This window comes from Bombina bombina, chromosome 8, assembly GCF_027579735.1.
Source record: "Bombina bombina isolate aBomBom1 chromosome 8, aBomBom1.pri, whole genome shotgun sequence".
Classification (NCBI taxonomy): domain Eukaryota; kingdom Metazoa; phylum Chordata; class Amphibia; order Anura; family Bombinatoridae; genus Bombina; species Bombina bombina.
The window spans coordinates 175,442,259-175,468,357 of record NC_069506.1 but is presented as its reverse complement, the minus strand read 5'-3'; the positions used below and the strand labels follow the sequence as shown (position 1 = coordinate 175,468,357).

At 42.0% G+C, this 26,099-nt stretch overlaps 1 protein-coding gene across 2 annotated transcripts in view; it reads left to right on the top strand.

The window, feature by feature from the left end:
- LENG1 (leukocyte receptor cluster member 1) overlaps positions 1-26,099 on the top strand; it is a 151,222-nt gene that overhangs the window by 43,083 nt on the left and 82,040 nt on the right. The window lies entirely within an intron of this gene.

Here is a 26,099-nt window from a genome sequence, read left to right as displayed (position 1 = left end):
AATCTTTGCTTCAACCCTTATTATGGAAGTTACCAACTTTCTTACGGGACACCCAACATTTGTTAAAGTGTATGGGAGAAATCAGTTGGCAGCAAGAGTATTGCTGGCTGACAGTAGATGTGGTAGGATTATATTCCGCCATCCCACACAATAAGGGTTTAAATGCTGTAAAATATATGCTTGATTTGCTGAGTGATTATACATCAGAGCTAAAGAATTACATTCTACGTGTCATCGAATTCTTGCTGAACCACAACTACTTTACCTTTGGGGACCATTTCTATCTGCAGAGACGTGGGACGGCGATGGGAGCCAAGTTCGCACCAGCCTATGCCAATTTGTTCATGGGCTGGTGGGAACTATCCCACGTCTTTGCAGATACGAACCCCTTCGGTGAGTGGTTAGTGGGTTATAAACGTTATATAGACAATCTTTTGTTCGTCTGGGCAGGGAGTAGAGAAACCAGTGAACAGTTTGTCAAATACCTTAACAGCAATGATGTAGGTCTGTCATTTACGTTTTGTTTTGATATAGAGAAGGTGGACTTTTTAGATGTCACCTTAATAGGTGACACCATTGCTGGGAACGTAAAGACAGTGCTCTACACCAAGCCCATTTCAGCGAATTCTTTGATCCACGCTAGAAGTTGCCATCCACGCCATATGCATTATGGCGTGGCGAAAGGACAGCTCATTAGAGCTAAGCGCAACTGCTCAGATACTTCAGATTATGAAAAAGAGAGTAACATACTGATTCAGAAATTGAGAGAAAGGGGTTATCCGGAGGGCCCAATTGTGAGGGCCTTAAGGGATGTTGAAAGCATACCCAGAGAAACATTACTGCAGCCTAAATCACTTAGAAAGGAAGATAGAAGTGAGATCACATTTGTAACCACTTATACTAGCCAGTATAACAAGGTCTGTAATATCATTAAAAAGAATCTGCAGATTCTACGAGGAGATGATATCTTGAAAAATATCATTGAGAAAGGTTGCAGATTTGTATTGAGAAGAAATGTTACAATTGGTAATATGATCTCTCCAAGTATGCTAAAGAAACCCAAGAAAGACAGCAGTTGGTTAACCTGTAAAGGTCACTATAAGTGTGGCACTAGAAGCTGCACAGCTTGCAGCTACACATCTATTACGAAGGTATTTCAGTCAGCTTCTACACAAAAGGTCTACAATTGTAAGATGTGCACAAACTGCAGAACAGAATTTGTCATCTATATGGTACAATGTACCCATTGTAATCTACAGTATGTAGGGTGTACCTCGAGAGAGGCCCGAGCTAGAATCCGGGAGCACCTCAATGACATAGAGAAAGACAAGACCACTACTGGGGTTGCCAAACACTTTCTCTTTGATCATCAGGGTAATGTCAGCACCTTCAGGTGGATGATTATTGACGTAATCAAGAAAAAAACGAGAGGGGGTGATAGGGTTCAAGAGCTCTTCCGTAGGGAGGCTTATTGGATCTTTACACTCAATACACGAAGACCAGCCGGTATGAATATAACAGATGATATCATTAATTTCTGGGAAAAGTGAGGATATTTCTATAATGCCCGATTAGTACTTACAAATATAGGGACACTCAGAACCAGATATAATGACAGAAGATCAGTATCATATTCGGGGGTGACATGATTGAAATATTAATTTCCCCTATCTTGAGTTTAGCAGCCTTTAGTCTACATCCCAAACTTATATATTTTTTAAACATTCAGCAGGCATCATAGTTGATCCCCACAGAAATTGTGTAGTTGAGCACAGAGGGTAGATAAATTATACTATTTAAGATGCCTGAATATACTGCAGTATTGATGTTGGCAAATATAGCCTAAATATCAATCATGATTAAGTGAAATGGTTTAATAAATTAAGTATAGTACATGGAACTGACATACATAGTTCAGACAGTAGTCATTGGTAGACAAACAAGATCATGAGAGTGAGACACTGTGGTATTCTATGATGACAATGGCTATTGAAATAATGAGTATGAGTAGATGATGTTCAAGAATGTGATCGATGAATAGATACTTTCAAAGAGATCTGTGTGAGTGTGTGTGTATTTCATGGGGGGTAAGTGGACACTTTGCATGAAGTAGCATTTATTCCACAGCGTAGACTTTTTACAGCTTTAGTAGCCTAAGTACAGGAGGCGTGACCCCGGTTTGTGCACACACACATAGACAGATGAATTAAATATATATATTTTTGTCACTAGTCATGTATGTCAATAAAAGTGAACTGATTCTGTCATAGTATCATTATATTCATCACTTGTAGTCGAATAGATAGGGAGGATATGTAGAAAATGGGAGTACACACAATCAATGACGGACGAGCTAAAGGGGAGGAGAGAGTTTATTCATGTCTACAGGCAACCAATGAGATTGTGAGGGGGCTTATATAGCTCCACAGGTAAATTCAGAATATTGAGTCTATGAATAAGGCGAAACAGCCGAAACGCGTCAGACTGGCCTGTTTATGACATGAACAGCTGTTTTAAGCACTTGTTACTGCATGTTTGCATCAAGTTTTATAATATCCAATAAAATGAACGTTTTATCATAGCAGCATTCTGCTTCTTTTTGTACTACTACGGCAGAGGAGAGGGCCGTTGTCTGCTGCAATTGGGCTTGCAGCCCTTATCACCTGTTGGAGCTCCGGAGGCTTTACACTTACTTTACTGCCAGGATCGGTAAGGGGATTTGAAGTTTTCACATAGCCGGAATTTGGTCCAACAGGTAAACCAAGTCTGTCTCACCATTGGTCAGACAAGTTCACGTGTCGAGTGACCTCAGACGCCATCGGAGGAATCCCACGCCCTGGAAGCGTGGTGTAGCGAAGAGCCGAGGCTAAGGACTGACCGCGAACAGACGGGTGAGACTTTGGAAACAGCCGGAGAAGGTGAGACCATTGCCTAATATTTGTTTACTCACCGTTAGCAGTTCGGATTGGGGAGTCAGCGGAGCACTACTTACTTTGATTCATGTTGTAAGTTATGATTATTTTTTTAAGCCCCAAGGCAGAACATGCTGTGATCAGAGATTTTACCACAGAAAATGCAGCATGTCTTCAGAAAGAACAGGACACATGCAGGAACTGTAATCACTTTTGCTTTTCAGTGCTGCTTCACCTCAGACTGTTATCTTCAAACAGCACTCTGCTCTGCTGCACGGTGTAAGGTTTCCTTATCAGTGCAGCCAAAGTGAAGCGCTGTTTGAAGAAAACAGTCCAATACAGCGCAGTGCTACAAAATGGCAGCACATTGATCAATGATGGTTCTCCCATTATGTAAAGTTGTGACTCCTGAATGTTTAACATTCTTTTAAGCAATGTACCTTTTTTCCATGCTGCTAATTTGCTATTAAATGTTCAACTGCTGCAGTATATTATAAGACTTTAGAAAGTCCTTTATTCTCCAGTTAATCAACACATTGCTATTGAGCTGTGGCTTTCATGTAAATGCTTAATTTTAAAATTTAATTTAATTTTAAAATGACCTGCAGAAATTTTTTTACTAAAAAAAAAAAAGTTCTGCCTTTGGGTATAGAAGACCGGAGCTACTATGTCTTGTGAAAACGGTTACATCCGGCATTAGATATAAATAATGTGCAGGGGGAGGTATATCCCTATGCATATTATTGGAAATTGATTTATTGCCTGCCTTATGTACCCAGCAGTATCCATAACTATACCACTGTTCCTTTGATTCACATTTGTGTAAATACCACCACATTTTCAAAAATGGTACAAATATCCCTTAACATTTCTACGCCAGATGTCTCTTTATGCCGCCGCACACGCAGGCGACGTGAATGGTATGATACCTTGCTGGGGGGTACTGGTACTACACTTGGTGTCCTTAATGGTATAGACAATGAGGTTATCAATAACAAATTATCTAGCGCTGGTGCAGACATCGGCTCATCACTACACTTGATAGGACAATGGGCTCCTACAGTCTATGAGGCACAAAGAAAAGGCCTAGAGCTTGAGTCAAGTATGTATAGGTATTTGAATAACCTTACTATGGCTGTGGAAAACCTGGTATCAGATAGTGGTAGTTGGAGTCTTTGTGGTTTACGGTATGTATATATGAGTCAACAACGTTTAGATTTGGAAAACATTCTAATAATCCCCAAAACTGATAAATTACGCAGCTTGTTAACAATAGGACACAACAATGAAGATGTGTGGATACATATTGATACTACTAGTGTTAAGTGCGTAGAATGGGAATATAATGGTAATGTTTCTAAACACTCTTGCTTAGTGTCAATCACTGCATACACAGCTGGTATTGTTAAAGTAGCTTGTAAATTTTTCACATTACCACATCCAGTTTTTAATTTGTTGCATTCTAATTGGACATGGTGGAAACCTACATATCATGGAAAATATATATTTCCTCACGACAACACCACATCTTCACTTGAACATTGTGATCAGACTGATCATGGATTGGCGTGTCGTCATGCCTCTCCAAATTTTGAACCATGTTTATTAGCATCTGAGATTAATTTGTGCACATGGCAGGTATATCCTGTAAATTTCTCAGTAATGATAGAGATTGCACCCCAAACAGTATGCATGTCTACTAGTGTACCAGTAAATATTCCTTTGGTTGATAATCAGCTGCCATTCTCTGGATGTGTATTTAATATTAGTATTTTTACCTGGAAAGGTAGAAGCTATTTATTACACCCTGTACTAAATATTTACAAACATGCATTCTATGTGCCACATAACCTACCTATTTCTTCATATCAGTTGCCCTCCACCACGATTCTACAATTAATGATTGGGCAGAAAGAGTTGTTTAACACATTACAGCAACATGAAAAAGCTATTTTTCATGGTGAAATACAAACACATTTTGTTAAAGACAAGTTGATATCTGTATCTTCAAAAATACAGAATGCTCTAACACATCATTGGTATGATTCGCTGACCGGCTGGTCTACAACAGGTAATCAGATATTACAAATGTCATTCTACCCACTCATAATCATTGCAGTTATATTAATACTGTTAACAATATGGAATCTATATCTCACTTGCACTCTTCGCAGGAGAATTAAGGCCATTATTGAAAGGCATACTGAACATGAATATGAGAATTTATTAAGAGGCATACCTACCACATATGAAGTGCGTGATGATATATATGAGATCCCCAACATTGTAAACACTCATGTATAGTGCTCATTGTTGTGATCACTTTGTGATCAAAGAGGGGAGTGAAGAGATATATAGATATATACCTATATATCTAATAGGGCTCTATATAAAGCCTTGACATTTATGTTATATTACTGCATAATCATATAGTCATATAATCAAAGAGTTAAATATTTTAACAGAAATATTTAATACACTATATTCCTTTGTTTTTCTGTAATTTCTCAATATCAAAGCTAGCTTCACACATCCTGTACACGAATAATTGTGAAATGTCGGTTTTTGTTCCTGAATAAAAACCGCAATATTTGGGGATGTTTTTTTGCATTATCTAAATCGCTGATTATTACAATTTATAATGAAATTGTCGTATGCCCATGTTTGTAAATTGTCATATGCCCATATTTGTAAAAATGACTTCCCGTATTTTATGAACGCAGTTTTGTATAACAGGAGTGTGTTCGAGCATAATAAATTGGAGTTGTCAGAATACCTGTCCGTGTGTGTGTGGCTTATTTTGGCTTATTTGACGACTCTCCAGGACCTGCCTTTGTAAGTTGGTGACAAGTCTTGCAAGTCAGGTGATAAATATATCTTCGGCCGAAGAAAGGAAAATAAATTACCTACAAGGAGTGCAGAGATACAAGATTTTCTCCAACATAGGTGTGTCCGGTCCACGGCGTCATCCTTACTTGTGGGATATTCTCTTCCCCAACAGGAAATGGCAAAGAGCCCAGCAAAGCTGGTCACATGATCCCTCCTAGGCTCCGCCTACCCCAGTCATTCTCTTTGCCGTTGTACAGGCAACATCTCCACGGAGATGGCTTAGAGTTTTTTAGTGTTTAACTGTAGTTTTTATTATTCAATCAAGAGTTTGTTATTTTGAAATAGTGCTGGTATGTACTATTTACTCAGAAACAGAAAAGAGATGAAGATTTCTGTTTGTATGAGGAAAATGATTTTAGCAACCGTCACTAAAATCCATGGCTGTTCCACACAGGACTGTTGAGAGCAATTAACTTCAGTTGGGGGAACAGTGAGCAGTCTCTTGCTGCTTGAGGTATGACACATTCTAACAAGACGATGTAATGCTGGAAGCTGTCATTTTCCCTCTGGGATCCGGTAAGCCATGTTTATTACGATTGTAAATAAGGGCTTCAAAAAGGGCTTATTAAGACTGTAGACTTTTTTTGGGCTAAATCGATTGATTATTAACACATATTTAGCCTTGAGGAATCATTTTATCTGGGTATTTTGATATAATAATATCGGCAGGCACTGTTTTAGACACCTTATTCTTTAGGGGCTTTCCCAAAGCATAGGCAGAGCCTCATTTTCGCGCCGGTGTTGCGCACTTGTTTTTGAGAGGCATGGCATGCAGTCGCATGTGAGAGGAGATTTGATACTTAGAAAAGACTTTCTGAAGGCGTCATTTGGTATCGTATTCCCCTTGGGGCTTGGTTGGGTCTCAGCAAAGCAGATACCAGGGACTGTAAAGGGGTTAAAGTTCAAAACGGCTCCGGTTCCGTTGTTTTAAGGGTTAAAGCTTCCAAATTTGGTGTGCAATACTTTTAAGGCTTTAAGACACTGTGGTGAAAATTTGGTAAATTTTGAACAATTCCTTCATGTTTTTTCGCATTTGCAGTAATAAAGTGTGTTCAGTTTAAAATTTAAAGTGACAGTAACGGTTTTATTTTAAAACGTTTTTTGTACTTGTTATCAAGTTTATGCCTGTTTAACATGTCTGAACTACCAGATTGACTGTGTTCTGAATGTGGGGAAGCCAGAATTCCTATTCATTTAAATAAATGTGATTTATGTGACAATGACAATGATGCCCAAGATGATTCCTCAAGTGAGGGGAGTAAGCATGGTACTGCATCATTCCCTCCTTCGTCTACACGAGTCTTGCCCACTCAGGAGGCCCCTAGTACATCTAGCGCGCTAATACTCCTTACTATGCAACAATTAACGGCTGTAATGGATAATTCTGTCAAAAACATTTTAGCCAAAATGAACACTTATCAGCGTAAGCGCGACTGCTCTGTTTTAGATACTGAAGAGCATGACGACGCTGATATTAATATTTCTGAAGGGCCCCTAACTCAGTCTGATGGGGCCAGGGAGGTTTTGTCTGAGGGAGAAATTACTGATTCAGGGAACATTTCTCAACAAGCTGAACCTGATGTGATTGCATTTAAATTTAAGTTGGAACATCTCCGCATTTTGCTTAAGGAGGTATTATCCACTCTGGATGATTGTGACAAGTTGGTCATCCCAGAGAAACTATGTAAAATGGACAAGTTCCTAGAGGTGCCGGGGCTCCCAGAAGCTTTTCCTATACCCAAGCGGGTGGCGGACATTGTTAATAAAGAATGGGAAAGGCCCGGTATTCCTTTCGTCCCTCCCCCCATATTTAAAAAATTGTTTCCTATGGTCGACCCCAGAAAGGACTTATGGCAGACAGTCCCCAAGGTCGAGGGAGCGGTTTCCACTTTAAACAAACGCACCACTATACCCATAGAGGATAGTTGTGCTTTCAAAGATCCTATGGATAAAAAATTAGAAGGTTTGCTTAAAAAGATGTTTGTTCAGCAGGGTTACCTTCTACAACCAATTTCATGCATTGTCCCTGTCGCTACAGCCGCATGTTTCTGGTTCGATGAGCTGATAAAGGCGGTCGACAGTGATTCTCCTCCTTATGAGGAGATTAAGGACAGAATCAATGCTCTCAAATTGGCTAATTCTTTCACCCTAGACGCCACTTTGCAATTGGCTAGGTTAGCGGCTAAGAATTCTGGGTTTGCTATTGTGGCGCGCAGAGCGCTTTGGTTGAAATCTTGGTCGGCTGATGCGTCTTCCAAGAACAAGCTACTTAACATTCCTTTCAAGGGGAAAACGCTGTTTGGCCCTGACTTGAAAGAGATTATCTCGGATATCACTGGGGGTAAGGGCCACGCCCTTCCTCAGGATCGGCCTTTCAAGGCAAAAAATAAACCTAATTTCTTCTGTTATGTGTGATCAGTCCACGGGTCATCATTACTTCTGGGATATAACTCCTCCCCAACAGGAAATGCAAGAGGATTCACCCAGCAGAGCTGCATATAGCTCCTCCCCTCTACGTCAGTCCCAGTCATTCTCTTGCACCCAACGACTAGATAGGATGTGTGAGAGGACTATGGTGATTATACTTAGTTTTTATAACTTCAATCAAAAGTTTGTTATTTTACAATAGCACCGGAGCGTGTTATTACTTCTCTGGCAGAGTTTGAGGAAGAATCTACCAGAGTTTTTTACTATGATTTTAACCGGAGTAGTTAAGATCATATTGCTGTTCTCGGCCATCTGAGGGAGGTAAAAGCTTCAGATCAGGGGACAGCGGGCAGAGGAATCTGCATTGAGGTATGTAGCAGTTTTTATTTTCTGAATGGAATTGATGAGAAAATCCTGCCATACCGTTATAATGACATGTATGTATACACTTCAGTATTCTGGGGATGGTATTTCACCGGAACTACTCTGTTAAAAGTCACTAATCCTTTTAATAAGTATTTATCATGTTAAACGTTTTTGCTGGAATGTAGAATCGTTTACATTTCTGAGGTACTGAGTGAATAAATATTTGGGCATTATTTTCCACTTGGCAGTTGTTTGGTTTTTATTTGTGACAGTTTCGTTTCTCTTCACTGCTGTGTGTGAGGGAGGGGCCGTTTTTGGCGCTCTTTGCTACGCATCAAAAATTTCCAGTCAGTTACCCTTATATTTCCTGCATGATCCGGTTCATCTCCGACAGATCTCAGGGGTCTTCAAACTTCTTTGGAGGGAGGTAGATTCTCTCAGCAGAGCTGTGAGAATTTTATATTGACTGTGAATGAAAACGTTGCTCTGTAATTTTTATGTCAAATTTAATTATTGTTATTTTACTAATGGGAACAAACCTTTGCTAAGACTAACTGAAATTGTTACGAAGGAGTGGGATAGACCCGGTGTGCCGTTCTCACCCCCTCCAATATTTAGAAAGATGTTTCCAATAGACGCCACCACTCGGGACTTATGGCAAACGGTCCCTAAGGTGGAGGGAGCAGTTTCTACTTTAGCTAAGCGTACCACTATCCCGGTGGAGGATAGCTGTGCTTTTTCAGATCCAATGGATAAAAAATTAGAGGGTTACCTTAAGAAAATGTTTGTTCAACAAGGTTTTATATTGCAACCCCTTGCATGTATCGCGCCGATTACGGCTGCGGCAGCATTTTGGATTGAGTCTCTGGAAGAGAACCTTAGTTCATCTACGCTAGACGACATTACGGACAGGCTTAGAGTCCTTAAACTAGCTAATTCATTCATTTCGGAGGCCGTAGTACATTTAACCAAACTTACGGCTAAGAACTCAGGATTCGCCATACAGGCACGTAGGGCGCTGTGGCTAAAATCCTGGTCAGCTGATGTTACTTCTAAGTCCAAATTACTTAATATACCTTTCAAGGGGCAGTCTTTATTTGGGCCCGGTTTGAAAGAAATTATCGCTGACATTACAGGAGGTAAGGGCCACGCCCTACCTCAAGACAAAGCCAAAGCTAAGGCTAGACAGTCTAATTTTCGTCCCTTTCGGAATTTCAAAACAGGAGCAGCATCAACCTCCACTGCACCAAAACAGGAGGGAGCTGTTGCTCGTTACAGGCAAGGCTGGAAGCCTAACCAGTCCTGGAACAAGAGCAAGCAGGCCAGGAAACCTGCTGCTGCCCCAAAGACAGCATGAACCGAGAGCCCCCGATCCGGGACCGGATCTAGTGGGGGGCAGACTTTCTCTCTTCGCCCAGGCCTGGGCAAGAGATGTTCAGGATCCCTGGGCGCTAGAGATCATATCTCAGGGATACCTTCTAGACTTCAAATTATCTCCCCCAAGAGGGAGATTTCATCTGTCAAGGTTGTCAACAAACCAGATAAAGAAAGAAGCGTTTCTACGCTGTGTACAAGATCTGTTATTAATGGGAGTGATCCATCCGGTTCCGCGGTCGGAACAAGGACAAGGGTTCTACTCAAACCTGTTTGTGGTTCCCAAAAAAGAGGGAACTTTCAGGCCAATCTTAGATTTAAAGATTCTAAACAAATTCCTAAGAGTTCCATCGTTCAAAATGGAAACTATTCGGACAATCTTACCCATGATCCAAAAGGGTCAGTACATGACCACAGTGGATTTAAAAGATGCTTACCTTCACATACCGATTCACAAAGATCATCACCGGTATCTAAGGTTTGCCTTCTTAGACAGGCACTACCAGTTTGTAGCTCTTCCATTCGGATTGGCTACGGCTCCAAGAATCTTCACAAAGGTTCTGGGTGCCCTTCTGGCGGTACTAAGACCGCGAGGGATTTCGGTAGCTCCGTACCTAGACGACATTCTAATACAAGCTTCAAGCTTTCAAATTGCCAAGTCTCATACAGAGTTAGTTCTGGCATTTCTAAGGTCGCATGGATGGAAAGTGAACGAAAAGAAGAGTTCTCTTTTTCCTCTCACAAGAGTTCCATTCTTGGGGACTCTTATAGATTCTGTAGAAATGAAGATTTACCTGACAGAAGACAGGTTAACAAAGCTTCAAAATGCATGCCGTGTCCTTCATTCCATTCAACACCCGTCAGTAGCTCAATGCATGGAGGTGATCGGCTTAATGGTAGCGGCAATGGACATAGTACCCTTTGCACGCCTACACCTCAGACCGCTGCAATTGTGCATGCTAAGTCAGTGGAATGGGGATTACTCAGATTTGTCCTCTACTCTGAATCTGAATCAAGAGACCAGAAATTCTCTTCTATGGTGGCTTTATCGGCCACACCTGTCCAGGGGGATGCCATTCAGCAGGCCAGACTGGACAATTGTAACAACAGACGCCAGCCTACTAGGTTGGGGCGCTGTCTGGAATTCTCTGAAGGCTCAGGGACTATGGAATCAGGAGGAGAGTCTCCTTCCAATAAACATTCTGGAATTGAGAGCAGTTCTCAATGCCCTTCTGGCTTGGCCCCAATTAACAACTCGGGGGTTCATCAGGTTTCAGTCGGACAACATCACGACTGTAGCTTACATCAACCATCAGGGAGGGACAAGAAGCTCCCTAGCAATGATGGAAGTATCAAAGATAATTCGCTGGGCAGAGTCTCACTCTTGCCACCTGTCAGCAATCCACATCCCGGGAGTGGAGAACTGGGAGGCGGATTTCTTGAGTCGCCAGACTTTTCATCCGGGGGAGTGGGAACTTCATCCGGAGGTCTTTGCCCAAATACTTCGACGTTGGGGCAAACCAGAGATAGATCTCATGGCGTCTCGACAGAACGCCAAACTTCCTCACTACGGGTCCAGATCCAGGGATCCGGGAGCGGTTCTGATAGATGCTTTAACAGCACCTTGGAACTTCGGGATGGCTTATGTGTTTCCACCCTTCCCGCTGCTTCCTCGATTGATTGCCAAAATCAAACAGGAGAGAGCATCAGTGATTCTAATAGCGCCTGCATGGCCACGCAGGACTTGGTATGCAGATCTAGTGGACATGTCATCCTGTCCGCCTTGGTCTCTACCTCTAAGACAGGACCTTCTGATACAGGGTCCATTCAAACATCAAAATCTAACTTCTCTGAAGCTGACTGCTTGGAAATTGAACGCTTGATTTTATCAAAACGTGTTTTTTTCTGAGTCGGTTATTGATACCCTGATACAGGCTAGGAAGCCTGTTACCAGAAGGATTTACCATAAAATATGGCGTAATTACCTACACTGGTGCGAATCCAAAGGTTACTCCTGGAGTAAGGTTAGGATCGCTAGGATATTGTCCTTTCTACAAGAAGGTTTAGAAAAGGGTTTATCAGCTAGTTCATTAAAGGGACAGATTTCAGCTCTGTCCATCTTGTTACACAGGCGTCTGTCAGAAAATCCAGACGTCCAGGCCTTTTGTCAGGCTTTAGCTAGGATCAAGCCTGTGTTTAAAGCTGTTGCTCCGCCATGGAGTTTAAACTTAGTTCTTAACGTTTTACAGGGTGTTCCGTTTGAACCCCTTCATTCCATTGATATAAAATTGTTATCTTGGAAAGTTCTGTTTTTAATGGCTATTTCCTCGGCTCGAAGAGTCTCTGAGTTATCAGCCTTACATTGTGATTCTCCTTATCTGATTTTTCACTCAGACAAGGTAGTTCTGCGTACTAAACCTGGGTTCTTACCTAAGGTAGTCACTAACAGGAATATCAATCAAGAGATTGTTGTTCCATCCTTGTGTCCAAATCCTTCTTCAAAGAAGGAACGTCTTCTACACAATCTGGATGTAGTTCGTGCCCTCAAGTTCTACTTGCAGGCAACTAAAGATTTTCGCCAAACTTCTTCCCTGTTTGTCGTTTATTCTGGACAGAGGAGAGGTCAAAAAGCTTCTGCTACCTCTCTCTCTTTTTGGCTTCGTAGCATAATACGTTTAGCCTATGAGACTGCTGGACAGCAGCCTCCTGAAAGAATTACAGCTCACTCCACTAGAGCTGTGGCTTCCACTTGGGCCTTTAAGAATGAGGCCTCTGTTGAACAGATTTGCAAGGCTGCAACTTGGTCTTCGCTTCATACTTTTTCCAAATTTTACAAATTTGACATTTTTGCTTCTTCGGAGGCTATTTTTGGGAGAAAGGTTCTTCAGGCAGTGGTTCCTTCTGTATAATGAGCCTGCCTATCCCTCCCGTCATCCGTGTACTTTTGCTTTGGTATTGGTATCCCAGAAGTAATGATGACCCGTGGACTGATCACACATAACAGAAGAAAACATAATTTATGCTTACCTGATAAATTCCTTTCTTCTGTTGTGTGATCAGTCCACGGCCCGCCCTGTTTTAAGGCAGGTAAATATCTTTTAAATTATACTCCAGTCACCACTTCACCCTTGGTTACTCCTTTCTCGTTGATTCTTGGTCGAATGACTGGGACTGACGTAGAGGGGAGGAGCTATATGCAGCTCTGCTGGGTGAATCCTCTTGCATTTCCTGTTGGGGAGGAGTTATATCCCAGAAGTAATGATGACCCGTGGACTGATCACACAACAGAAGAAAGGAATTTATCAGGTAAGCATAAATTATGTTTTTCGTCCCTTTCGTAGAAACGGACCAGCCCAAAGTGCTACGTCCTCTAAGCAAGAGGGTAATACTTCTCAAGCCAAGCCAGCTTGGAGACCAATGCAAGGCTGGAACAAGGGAAAGCAGGCCAAGAAACCTGCCACTGCTACCAAGACAGCATGAAATGTTGGCCCCCGATCCGGGACCGGATCTGGTGGGGGGCAGACTCTCTCTCTTCGCTCAGGCTTGGGCAAGAGATGTTCTGGATCCTTGGGCGCTAGAAATAGTCTCCCAAGGTTATCTTCTGGAATTCAAGGGACTTCCCCCAAGGGGGAGGTTCCACAGGTCTCAGTTGTCTTCAGACCACATAAAAAGACAGGCATTCTTACATTGTGTAGAAGACCTGTTAAAAATGGGAGTGATTCATCCCGTTCCATTAAGAGAACAAGGGATGGGGTTCTACTCCAATCTGTTTATAGTTCCCAAAAAAGAGGGAACGTTCAGACCAATCTTAGATCTCAAGATCTTAAACAAGTTTCTCAAGGTTCCATCGTTCAAGATGGAAACCATTCGAACTATTCTTCCTTCCATCCAGGAAGGTCAATTCATGACCACGGTGGATTTAAAGGATGCGTATCTACATATTCCTATCCACAAGGAACATCATCGGTTCCTGAGGTTCGCATTCCTGGACAAACATTACCAGTTCGTGGCGCTTCCTTTCGGATTAGCCACTGCTCCAAGGATTTTCACAAAGGTACTAGGGTCCCTTCTAGCTGTGCTAAGACCAAGGGGCATTGCTGTAGTACCTTACTTGGACGACATTCTGATTCAAGCGTCGTCCCTTCCTCAAGCAAAGGCTCACACGGACATTGTCCTGGCCTTTCTCAGATCTCACGGATGGAAAGTGAACGTGGAAAAGAGTTCTCTATCTCCGTCAACAAGGGTTCCCTTCTTGGGAACAATAATAGACTCCTTAGAAATGAGGATTTTTCTGACAGAGGCCAGAAAAACAAAACTTCTAGACTCTTGTCGGATACTCCATTCCGTTCCTCTTCCTTCCATAGCTCAGTGCATGGAAGTGATCGGGTTGATGGTAGCGGCAATGGACATAGTTCCTTTTGCACGCATTCATCTAAGACCATTACAACTGTGCATGCTCAGTCAGTGGAATGGGGACTATACAGACTTGTCTCCGAAGATACAAGTAAATCAGAGGACCAGAGACTCACTCCGTTGGTGGCTGTCCCTGGACAACCTGTCACGAGGGATGACATTCTGAAGACCAGAGTGGGTCATTGTCACGACCGACGCCAGTCTGATGGGCTGGGGCGCGGTCTGGGGATCCCTGAAAGCTCAGGGTCTTTGGTCTCGGGAAGAATCTCTTCTACCGATAAATATTCTGGAACTGAGAGCGATATTCAATGCTCTCAAGGCTTGGCCTCAGCTAGCGAGGGCCAAGTTCATACGGTTTCAATCAGACAACATGACAACTGTTGCGTACATCAACCATCAGGGGGGAACAAGGAGTTCCCTGGCGATGGAAGAAGTGACCAAAATCATTCTATGGGCGGAGTCTCACTCCTGCCACCTGTCTGCTATCCACATCCCAGGAGTGGAAAATTGGGAAGCGGATTTTCTGAGTCGTCAGACATTGCATCCGGGGGAGTGGGAACTCCATCCGGAAATCTTTGCCCAAGTCACTCAGCTGTGGGGCATTCCAGACATGGATCTGATGGCCTCTCGTCAGAACTTCAAAGTTCCTTGCTACGGGTCCAGATCCAGGGATCCCAAGGCGGCTCTAGTGGATGCACTAGTAGCACCTTGGACCTTCAAACTAGCTTATGTGTTCCCGCCGTTTCCTCTCATCCCCAGGCTGGTAGCCAGGATCAATCAGGTGAGGGCGTCGGTGATCTTGATAGCTCCTGCGTGGCCACGCAGGACTTGGTACGCAGATCTGGTGAATATGTCATCGGCTCCTCCTTGGAAGCTACCTTTGAGACGAGACCTTCTTGTTCAGGGTCCGTTCGAACATCCGAATCTGGTTTCACTCCAGCTGACTGCTTGGAGATTGAACGCTTGATCTTATCGAAGCGAGGATTCTCAGATTCTGTTATCGATACTCTTGTTCAGGCCAGAAAGCCTGTAACCAGAAAGATTTACCACAAAATTTGGAAAAAATATATCTGTTGGTGTGAATCTAAAGGATTCCCTTGGGACAAGGTTAAGATTCCTAGGATTCTATCCTTCCTTCAAGAAGGATTGGAAAAAGGATTATCTGCAAGTTCCCTGAAGGGACAGATTTCTGCCTTGTCTGTGTTACTTCACAAAAAGCTGGCCGCTGTGCCAGATGTTCAAGCCTTTGTTCAGGCTCTGGTTAGAATTAAGCCTGTTTACAAACCTTTGACTCCTCCTTGGAGTCTCAATTTAGTTCTTTCAGTTCTTCAGGGGGTTCCGTTTGAACCCTTGCATTCCGTTGATATTAAGTTATTATCTTGGAAAGTTTTGTTTTTAGTTGCAATTTCTTCTGCTAGAAGAGTTTCAGAATTATCTGCTCTGCAGTGTTCTCCTCCTTATCTGGTGTTCCATGCAGATAAGGTGGTTTTACGTACTAAACCTGGTTTTCTTCCAAAAGTTGTTTCTAACAAAAACATTAACCAGGAGATTATCGTACCTTCTCTGTGTCCGAAACCAGTTTCAAAGAAGGAACGTTTGTTGCACAATTTGGATGTTGTTCGCGCTCTAAAATTCTATTTAGATGCTACAAAGGATTTTAGACAAACATCTTCCTTGTTTGTTGTTTATTCTGGTAAAAGGAGAGGTCAAAAAGCAACTTCTACCCCTCTCTCTTTTTGGATTAAAAGCATCATCAGATTGGCTTACGAGACTGTCGGACGGCAGCCTCCCGAAAGAATCACAGCTCATTCCACTAGGGCTGTGGCTTCCACATGGGCCTTCAAGAACGAGGCTTCTGTTGATCAGATATGTAGGGCAGCGACTTGGTCTTCACTGCACACTTTTACCAAATTTTACAAGTTTGATACTTTTGCTTCTTCTGAGGCTATTTTTGGGAGAAAGGTTTTGCAAGCCGTGGTGCCTTCCATTTAGGTGACCTGATTTGCTCCCTCCCTTCATCCGTGTCCTAAAGCTTTGGTATTGGTTCCCACAAGTAAGGATGACGCCGTGGACCGGACACACCTATGTTGGAGAAAACAGAATTTATGTTTACCTGATAAATTACTTTCTCCAACGGTGTGTCCGGTCCACGGCCCGCCCTGGTTTTTTTAATCAGGTCTGATAATTTATTTTCTTTAACTACAGTCACCACGGTACCATATGGTTTCTCCTATGCAAATATTCCTCCTTAACGTCGGTCGAATGACTGGGGTAGGCGGAGCCTAGGAGGGATCATGTGACCAGCTTTGCTGGGCTCTTTGCCATTTCCTGTTGGGGAAGAGAATATCCCACAAGTAAGGATGACGCCGTGGACCGGACACACCGTTGGAGAAAGTAATTTATCAGGTAAACATAAATTCTGTTTCTCTACGCATAGTATTTAATCTAATCTAAATATTGAGCTCTATTAAAAAAAGCCAATGTTTTTTTCTAATACAAAATTAGTATAAATATTAATTCAACAGTATTTCAAAGAGCATTTGAAGAACTCTGAATTTACAGGATTCAATGAAGCAATTCCAACAGAGGACTGAAGTATATAATTATGCTCATTGTTTTTAAAGCCGTGGGTGCCAAGCTGGATTTAGAATAGGATAAAAGGAGAGAAGCGCAGGACGCAATTCAAGTGTAGATATATTTATTCAGGTGGAACACACAAAATATTATACTCACAAGAGTTCAAATAAAAACAGGCACATCATAATTAAAGTTGTCCCTCATAAACGTCACCTCTTAGCCAAAAATTTTTTTTGCCGTGGGCTGCTGTACAAGGTAAAAACGGCGATCGATTGAATCAAATAAAGGAGCTTTCTACATAAAGTATCTTATACTTCATGAATGAAAGTCCCCTTTATTTGTTTCAATAGTAAATCCTAGCGTTTGTAAAACGCTAGGATTTACTTTCACTTTAATAGAAGTAAATTGGAAAGTTGTTTAAAATTGTATGATCTACCTGTATATGAATAATGAAAGAATAATGAAAGAAAAACACAATATAGACATGTAGAAGATAATACTGGAGTATAAATCCCAAACCTTTTAATAAACATAAAACCCAATCTTTTGAAGGCTGGACATCCCCACAGATACAACAGGACAGATGCATGTATGATTCATGGATCCAGTGATAATCATTGGAATACTCCTCACATGTTGCTTTGCCTAATTCTCCAAGTTTATGTTGAATACAATGACTATGTCCTCTACCATTCAGGTCTAACTAGGAAATGTTGTGTTGCATGTTGTGAAGCTGGTAAGATGAGAATATCAAAAGGCAACCTCAAAGGAGGGCGTTTGGACCCTTAAGTTTGTGAGCATGATATACTGAGAGGAGTAAAAATATTTCTTCATCTGTATAAAATTGCAAAATCTTCAATTACTGCAACAGGAAGAATCAGCCCTGATAGCCAGTAAATTCTTCCAAGCCCCGACCTCAGGAGAGGAGTGGCAGTGCAGTCAAGGTCCGGACTTTCAATCCTGCTCTCTTGTTGTTTGCCATGTGTGTTGGTAAAGCCGCTTCACTATTCTCTCCTCACTCTTTGGGCCTATTGATTAAAAACTCGCTGGCATGGAGAGAAATCATGCAAAATCATTGGGGGCTTTTTTTGAGCATTATATTACAATGTATATGTGTCTCCTAAAATTAGACCTCACAGTACTGCAAACACCTCTTAGGTAATCTTTCCAGAGCTTTAGCTCATCCAGCCCTTTGTGTCTTTTTCAGTTACCCCCTCTGAAACCTACTCCCAAGAGGGCGCAGGGCAGTTTGTCCCACTTGTGCCTAAATGTTTAGTCAACATGAGTGCAAAAAAGAATCATTCTTAAACGGATAATAGTTTATATAAAATATAGGGCCCCCCTCATCTAAGAAATATTAGAAATTTTACAGTTGATCTAAAAAGCTATACAGTTTTCTAATACTCATTAAGATGTATATAACTGTGCAAGAAACACTAGTATATAAGTAGGGATGCACTGAAATTTTGGCCGCAGAAACGTTTTGGCTATTTTGGTTTTTGGTTATTTTGCCTGTTATTTTCAATTAAAATTATTGTGTAGCATGTTTCAAATTTGGATAATTGGTATATAAAAAAAAAACATGTTAAATCTGATTCTGTTACATATAACTAAATTATACAGTATATTGATACTTAATATTGTTTTAAGTAAGGCTGCACCAAAATTTTGGTCGCAGACAAATTTAGCCGAAAATGGCATTTTCTCCAACATAGGTGTGTCCGGTCCACGGCGTCATCCTTACTTGTGGGATATTCTCTTCCCCAACAGGAAATGGCAAAGAGCCCAGCAAAGCTGGTCACATGATCCCTCCTAGGCTCCGCCTTCCCCAGTCATTCTCTTTGCCGTTGTACAGGCAACATCTCCACGGAGATGGCTTAGAGTTTTTTGGTGTTTAGATGTAGTTTTTATTCTTCAATCAAGAGTTTGTTATTTTAAAATAGTGCTGGTATGTACTATTTACTCTGAAACAGGAAAGAGATGAAGATTTCTGTTTGTAAGAGGAAAATGATTTTAGCAACCGTTACTAAAATCGATGGCTGTTTCCACACAGGACTGTTGAGAGGAATTAACTTCAGTTGGGGGAAACAGTGAGCAGACTTTTGCTGCTTGAGGTATGACACATTTCTAACAAGACTCGGTAATGCTGGAAGCTGTCATTTTCCCTATGGGAACCGGTAAGCCATTTTCTTAGTTTAAGTAAAAGAATAAAGGGCTTCATTAGGGCTTAAAAAACTGGTAGACATTTTTCTGGGCTAAAACGATTACTTTACTAAGTATATTTGGCAGACTATTACTTTTAATAGTTGTTAAATCTTGGGGATTGTTTTAATAAAAACGGCAGGCACTGTATTGGACACCTTTTTCACTGGGGGCCTTTTCTAGTCATAGACAGAGCCTCATTTTCGCGCCTCTAATGCGCAGTTGTTTTTGGAAAGCATGGCATGCAGATGCATGTGTGAGGAGCTAAGAACCACTGAAAAAGCTTATAGAAGGCATCATTTGGTATCGTATTCCCCTCTGGGCTTGGTTGGGTCTCAGCAAAGCAGATACCTGGGACTGTATAGGGGTTAAATGTAAAAACAGCTCCGGTTCCGTTATTTTAAGGGTTAAAGCTTTCAAATTTGGTGTGCAATACTTTTAAGGCTTTAAGTTACTGTGGTGAAATTTTGGTGAAATTTGAACAATTCCTTCATACTTTTTCACATATTCAGTAATAAAGTGTGTTCAGTTTGAAATTTAAAGGGACAGTAACGGTTTTATTGTAAAACGTTTTTTGTGCTTTGTTGACAAGTTTAAGCCTGTTTAACATGTCTGAACCATCAGATAACGATGTTCTATATGTATGAAAGCCAATGTGTCTCCCCATTTAAATATATGTGATATATTTGTGTCATAATGTCCAAACAAAGTAGGGATAATAATGCCATAGATATGATATTGCCCAAGATGATTCCTCTAATGAGGGGAGTAAGCATGGTACTGCATCATCCCCCCCTTCTGTGTCTACACCAGTTTTGCCCACACAAGAGGCCCCTAGTACATCTAGTGCGCCAATACTTATTACCATACAACAATTAATGGCTGTAATGGATAATTCTATTGCATGCATTTTTTTCCAAAATGCCTACTTATCAGAGAAAGCGTGATTGCTCTGTTTTAAACACTGAAGAGCAAGAGGACGCTGATGATATCTGTTCTGACATACCCTCACACCTATCTGAAGGGGCCAGGAGGGAGGTTTTGTCTGAGGGAGAAATTTCAGATTCAGGGAAAATTTCTCAACAAGCAGAACCTGATATTGTAACTTTTAAATTAAAATTTCAACATCTCCACGCACTACTTAAGGAGGTATTATCTACTCTGGATGATTGTGACAATTTGGTCATTCCAGAGAAATTAGGTAAGATGGACAAGTTCATAGAGGTTCCGGTGCCCCCCGATGTTTTTCCTATACCCAAGCGGGTGGCGGACATAGTAAATAAGGAGTGGGAAAGGCCCGGCATACCTTTTGTCCTCCCCCTATATTTAAGAAATTAGTTCCTATAGTCGACCCCAGAAAGGACTTATAGCATACAGTCCCCAAGGTCGTGGGGGCGGTTTCTACTCTAAACAAACGCACTTCTATTCCTATAGAAGATAGTTGTGCTTTCAAGATCCTATGGATTAAAGGTTAGAGGGTTTGCTTAAAAAGATGTTTGTTCAGCAAGGTTACCTTCTACAACCAATTTCATGCATTGTTCCTGTCACTACAGCTGCGTGTTTCTGGTTCGAAGAACTAGAAAAGTCGCTCAATAAAGAATCTTCGTACGAGGAGGTTTTGGACAGAGTTCAAGCTCTTAAATTGGCTAACTCTTTTTTATTTTAGATGCCGCTTTGCAATTAGCTAGATTAGCGGCGAATAATTCAGGGTTTGCTATCGTGGCGCGCAGAGCGCTTTTGCTTAACATCCCTTTCAAGGGTAAAACACTGTTTGGCCCTGACTTGAAAGAGATTATTTCAGACATCACTGGGGGAAAGGGCCACGCCCTTCCTCTGGATAGGTCTTTTAAGGCTAAAAAGAAGCCAAATTTTCGTCCCTTTCGCAGAAACGGACCAGCCTCAAATTCTACACCCTCTAAGCAAGAGGGTAATACTTCTCAAACCAAGCCAGCCTGGAGGCCGATGCAAGGCTGGAACAAGGGTAAGCAGGCCAAGTCACCTGCCACTGCTACCAAAACAGCATGAAGTGTTGGCCCCCGATCTGGGAAGGATCTGGTGGGGGGCAGACTTTCTCTCTTTGCTCAGGCTGGGGCAAGAGATGTTCAGGATCTTTGGGCGCTAGAAATAGTTTCTCAAGGTTATCTCCTGGAATTCAGGGAACTACCCCCAAGGGGAAGGTTCCACGGGTCTCAATTATCTTCGAACAGGCATTCTTACACTGTGTAGAAGACCTGTTAAGCATGGGAGTGATTCATCCTGTTCCATTAGGAGAACAAGGGATGGGTTTTTACTCCAACCTGTTCATAATTCCCAAAAAAGAGGGAACATTCAGACCTATTTTAGATCTCAAGATTCTAAACAAGTTTCTAAGGGTTTCATCATTCAAAATGGAAACCATTCGAACGATCCTTCCTACCATCCAGGAAGGTCAATTCATGACCACGGTGGACTTAAAGGATGCGTACCTACGTATTCCTATCCACAAGGAACATTTTCGGTTCCTAAGGTTCGCCTTTCTGGACAAGCATTACCTGTGGCACTTCCATTCGGATTAGCCACTGCTCCAAGGATTTTCACAAGGGTACTAGGGTCCCTTCTAGCGGTGCTAAGACCAAGGGGCATTGCAGTAGTACCTTACTTGGACGACATCCTGATTCAAGTGTCGTCTCTGTCAAAAGCAAGGGCTCATACGGACATTGTCCTAGCCTTTCTCAGATCTCACAGGTGGAAAGTGAACATAGAAAAAAGTTCTCTGTCCCCGTCAACAAGAGTTCCCTTCTTGGGAACAATAATAGTTTCCTTAGAAATGAAGGTTTTTCTGACAGAGGCCAGAAAATCAAAACTTCTAAGCTCTTGTCAGGTACTTCATTCTGTTCTTCTTCCTTCCATAGCGCAGTCCATGGAAGTAATAGGGTTGATGGTTGCGGCAATGGACATAGTTCCTTTTGCACGAATTCATCTAAGACCATTGCACCTGGGCATGCTCAGACAGTGGAATGGGGATTATACAGACTTGTCTCCGACGATACAAGTAGATCAAATAACTAGAGATTCACTCCGTTGGTGGCTGACCCTGGACAACCTGTCACAGGGAATGAGCTTCCGCAGACCAGAATAGGTCATTGTCACGACCGACGCCAGTCTGGTGGGCTGGGGCGCGGTCTGGGAACCCCTGAAAACTCAGGGTCTATGGTTTCGGGAAGACTCTCTTCTCCCGATAAACATAATGGAACTGAGAGCGATATTCAATGCTCTCAAGGCTTGGCCTCGACTAGCAAAGGCCAAATTCATAAGGTTTCAATCAGTCATCATGACGACTGTTACATATATCAACCATCAGGGGGTAACAAGGAGTTCCCTGGCGATGGAGGAGCATCCGGGGGAGTGGGAACTCCATCTGGAAATCTTTGCCCAAATAACTCAATTATGGGGCATTCCAGACTTGGTTCTGATGGCCTCTCGTCAGAACTTCATGGTCCCTTGTTACGGGTCCAAATCCAGGGATCCCAAGGCGACTCTATTGGATACAATAGTAGCACCTTGGATCTTCAACCTAGCTTATGTATTCCCACCGTTTCCTCTCATTCCCAGGCTGGTAGCCAGGATCAATCTGGAGAGGGCTTCGGTGACCTTGATAGTTCCTGTGTGGCCACGCAGGACTTGGTATGCAGACCTGGTGAATGTGTCATCGGCTCCACCATGGAAGCTACCTTTGAGACAGGACCTTCTTATTCAGGGTCCATTCGAACATCCGAATCTGGTTTTCCTCCAACTGACTGCTTGGAGTTTGAACGCTTGATTTTATCAAAGCGTGGGTTTTCAGATTCTGTAATAGATACTCTTATTCAGGCTAGAAAGCCTGTAACTAGAAAAATTTACCATAATATATGGAAAAAATATATCTGTTGGTGTGAATCTAAAGGATTCCTATGGAACAAGATAAAAATTCCTAAGATTCTTTCCTTTCTACAAGAAGGTTTGGAGAAAGGCTTTTCTGCGAGTTCTCTGAAGGGACAGATCTCTGCTTTATCTGTTTTACTTCACAAAAGGCTGGCAGCTGTGCCAGACGTTTAAGCGTTTGTTCAGGCTCTGGTTAGAATCAAGCCTGTTTACAGACCTTTGACTCTTCCCTGGAGTCTTAATCTAGTTCTTTCAGTTCTTCAAGGGGTTCCGTTTGAACCCTTACATTCCATAGATATTAAGTTATTATCTTGGAAAGTTTTGTTTTAGGTTGCAATTTCTTCCGCTAGAAGAGTTTCTGAGTTATCTGCTCTGCAGTGTTCTCCGCCCTATCTGGTCCATGCAGATAAGGTGGTTTTTACGTACTGAGCCTGGTTTTCTTCCGAAGGTTGTTTCCAACAAAAATATTAACCAGGAGATAGTTGTACCTTCTTTGTGTCCGAATCCAGTTTCATAGAAGGAACGTTTGTTACACAATTTGGACGTTGTCCGTGCTCTAAAATTCTATTTAGATGCTACAAAGGATTTCAGACAAACATCTTCCTTGTTTGTTGTTTATTCTGGTAAAAGGAGAGGTCAAAAAGCAACTTCTACCTCTCTATCTTTTTGGCTTAAAAGCATCATCAGATTGGCTTATGAGACTGCCGGACGGCAGCCTCCTGAAAGAATCACAGCTCATTCCACTAGGGCCGTGGCTTCCACATGGGCCTTTAAGAACGAGGCTTCTGTTGATCAGATATGTAAGGCAGCGACTTGGTCTTCACTGCACACTTTTACCAAATTTTACAAATTTGATACTTTTGCTTCTTCTGAGGCTATTTTTGGGAGAAAGGTTTTGCAAACCGTGGTGCCTTCCATCTAGGTGACCTGATTTGCTCCCTCCCATCATCCGTGTCCTAAAGCTTTGGTATTGGTTCCCACAAGTAAGGATGACGCCGTGGACCGGACACACCTATGTTGGAGAAAACAGAATTTATGTTTACCTGATAAATTACTTTCTCCAACGGTGTGTCCGGTCCTGGTTTGTTAATCAGGTCTGATGATTTATTTTCTTTAACTACAGTCACCACGGTATCATATGATTTCTCCTATGCAAATATTCCTCCTTTACGTCGGTCGAATGACTGGGGAAGGCGGAGCCTAGGAGGGATCATGTGACCAGCTTTGCTGGGCTCTTTGCCATTTCCTGTTGGGGAAGAGAATATCCCACAAGTAAGGATGACGCCGTGGACCGGACACACCGTTGGAGAAAGTAATTTATCAGGTAAACATAAATTCTGTTTTTTGCCTGTTTTTTTTTCTTGGTAAAATTATTGTATAGCATACGTCCTCCAAAAAAATACAGTTAATGACCGAGGAGGTACCCTACACGTCGTCGATCTTGGAAAGCGGTGGAAGCGATCCTGATCGCTTCCAGCCACTTTCTGGTTACTGCAGTGATGCTTTGATATAGAGGCATCCTGCAATAACCATACTTGGCCATCCGATGCAGAGAGAGACACTCTGTGGCCCTCTCTGCATTGGACATCGATGGCCGCAATCGATGGTGGGTGGGCGGCCATCGATGGCTCCTAGGCTGAAGAGGGGGGCGGGATCGTGGGCGGGTAGCCGGGGGCGCACGGGGGACGGGAGCAGGTGGGAACCACTACACTACAAATGTTTTGAGAAAAGTGGGAGAGAGAGGGGAGGGAATGGATATAAAAAGGATCTAAGGGATCTGGGAGGAGGTGGGGGAAGCTACACTTAAGATGGCGGGGACAATTGTGGGGTGGGGGAGGGAAGAGAGCTGTTTGGGAGGGATCAGGGGGTGTGATGTGTCAGGTGGTTGGCTGATCTCTACACTAAAGCTAAAATTAACCCTGCAAGCTCCCTAATTAACCCTTTCACTGCTAGACATAATACATGTGTGATGCGCAGCTGCATTTAGCGGCCTTCTAATTACCAAAAAGCAAAGCCAAAGCCATATATGTCTGCTTTTCTGAACAAAGGGGATCCCAGAGAAGCATTTACAACCATTTGTGCCATAATCGCACAAGCTGTTTGTAAATAATTTCAGTGAGAAACCTAGAGTTAGTGAAAAAGTGAACAATTTTTTTTATTTGATCGCATTTGGCAGTGAAATGGTGGCATGAAATATACCAAATGGGCCTAGATCAATACTTTGGGTTGTCTACCACACTAAAGCTAAAATTAACCCTACAAGCTCCCTAATTAACCCCTTCACTGCTGGGCATAATACACGTGTGGTGCTCTGTGGCATTTATCATCCTAATTACCAAAAAGCAAAGCCAAAGCCATATATGTCTATTTCTGAACAAAGGGGATCCCAGAGAAGCATTTACAACCATTTATGCCATAATTGCACAAGTTGTTTGTAAATAATTTCAGTGAGAAACCTTAAGTTTGTGAAAAAGTGAACAATTTTTTTTTTTTTTTTGATCGCATTTGGTGGTGATATGGTGGCATGAAACATAGAAAAATGGGCCTAGATCAATACTTTGGGTTGTCTTCTAAAAAAAATATATACATGTCAAGGGATATTCAGGGATTCCTGAAAGATATCCGAGTCCCAATGTAACTAGCGCTAATTTTGAAAAAAAGTGGTTTGGAAATAAAGTGCTACTTGTATTTATTGTCCTATAACTTGCAAAGAACATGTAAACATTGGGTATTTCTAAACTCAGGATAAAATTTAGAAACTATTTAGCATGGGTGTTTTTTTGGTGGTTGTAAATGTGTAACAGATTTTGGGGGTCCAAGTTCGAAAAAGTGTGTGTTTTTTTTTTTATAGTAAATTATAAGATATGATGAAAATAATGGTATCTTTAGAAAGTCCATTTAATGGCAAGAAAAACGGTATATAATATGTGTGGGTACAGTAAATGAGTAAGAGGAAAATTACAGCTAAACACAAACACCACAAAAATGTAAAAATATCCTTGGTCCCAAACGGATAGAAAATGGAAAAGTGCTGTGGTC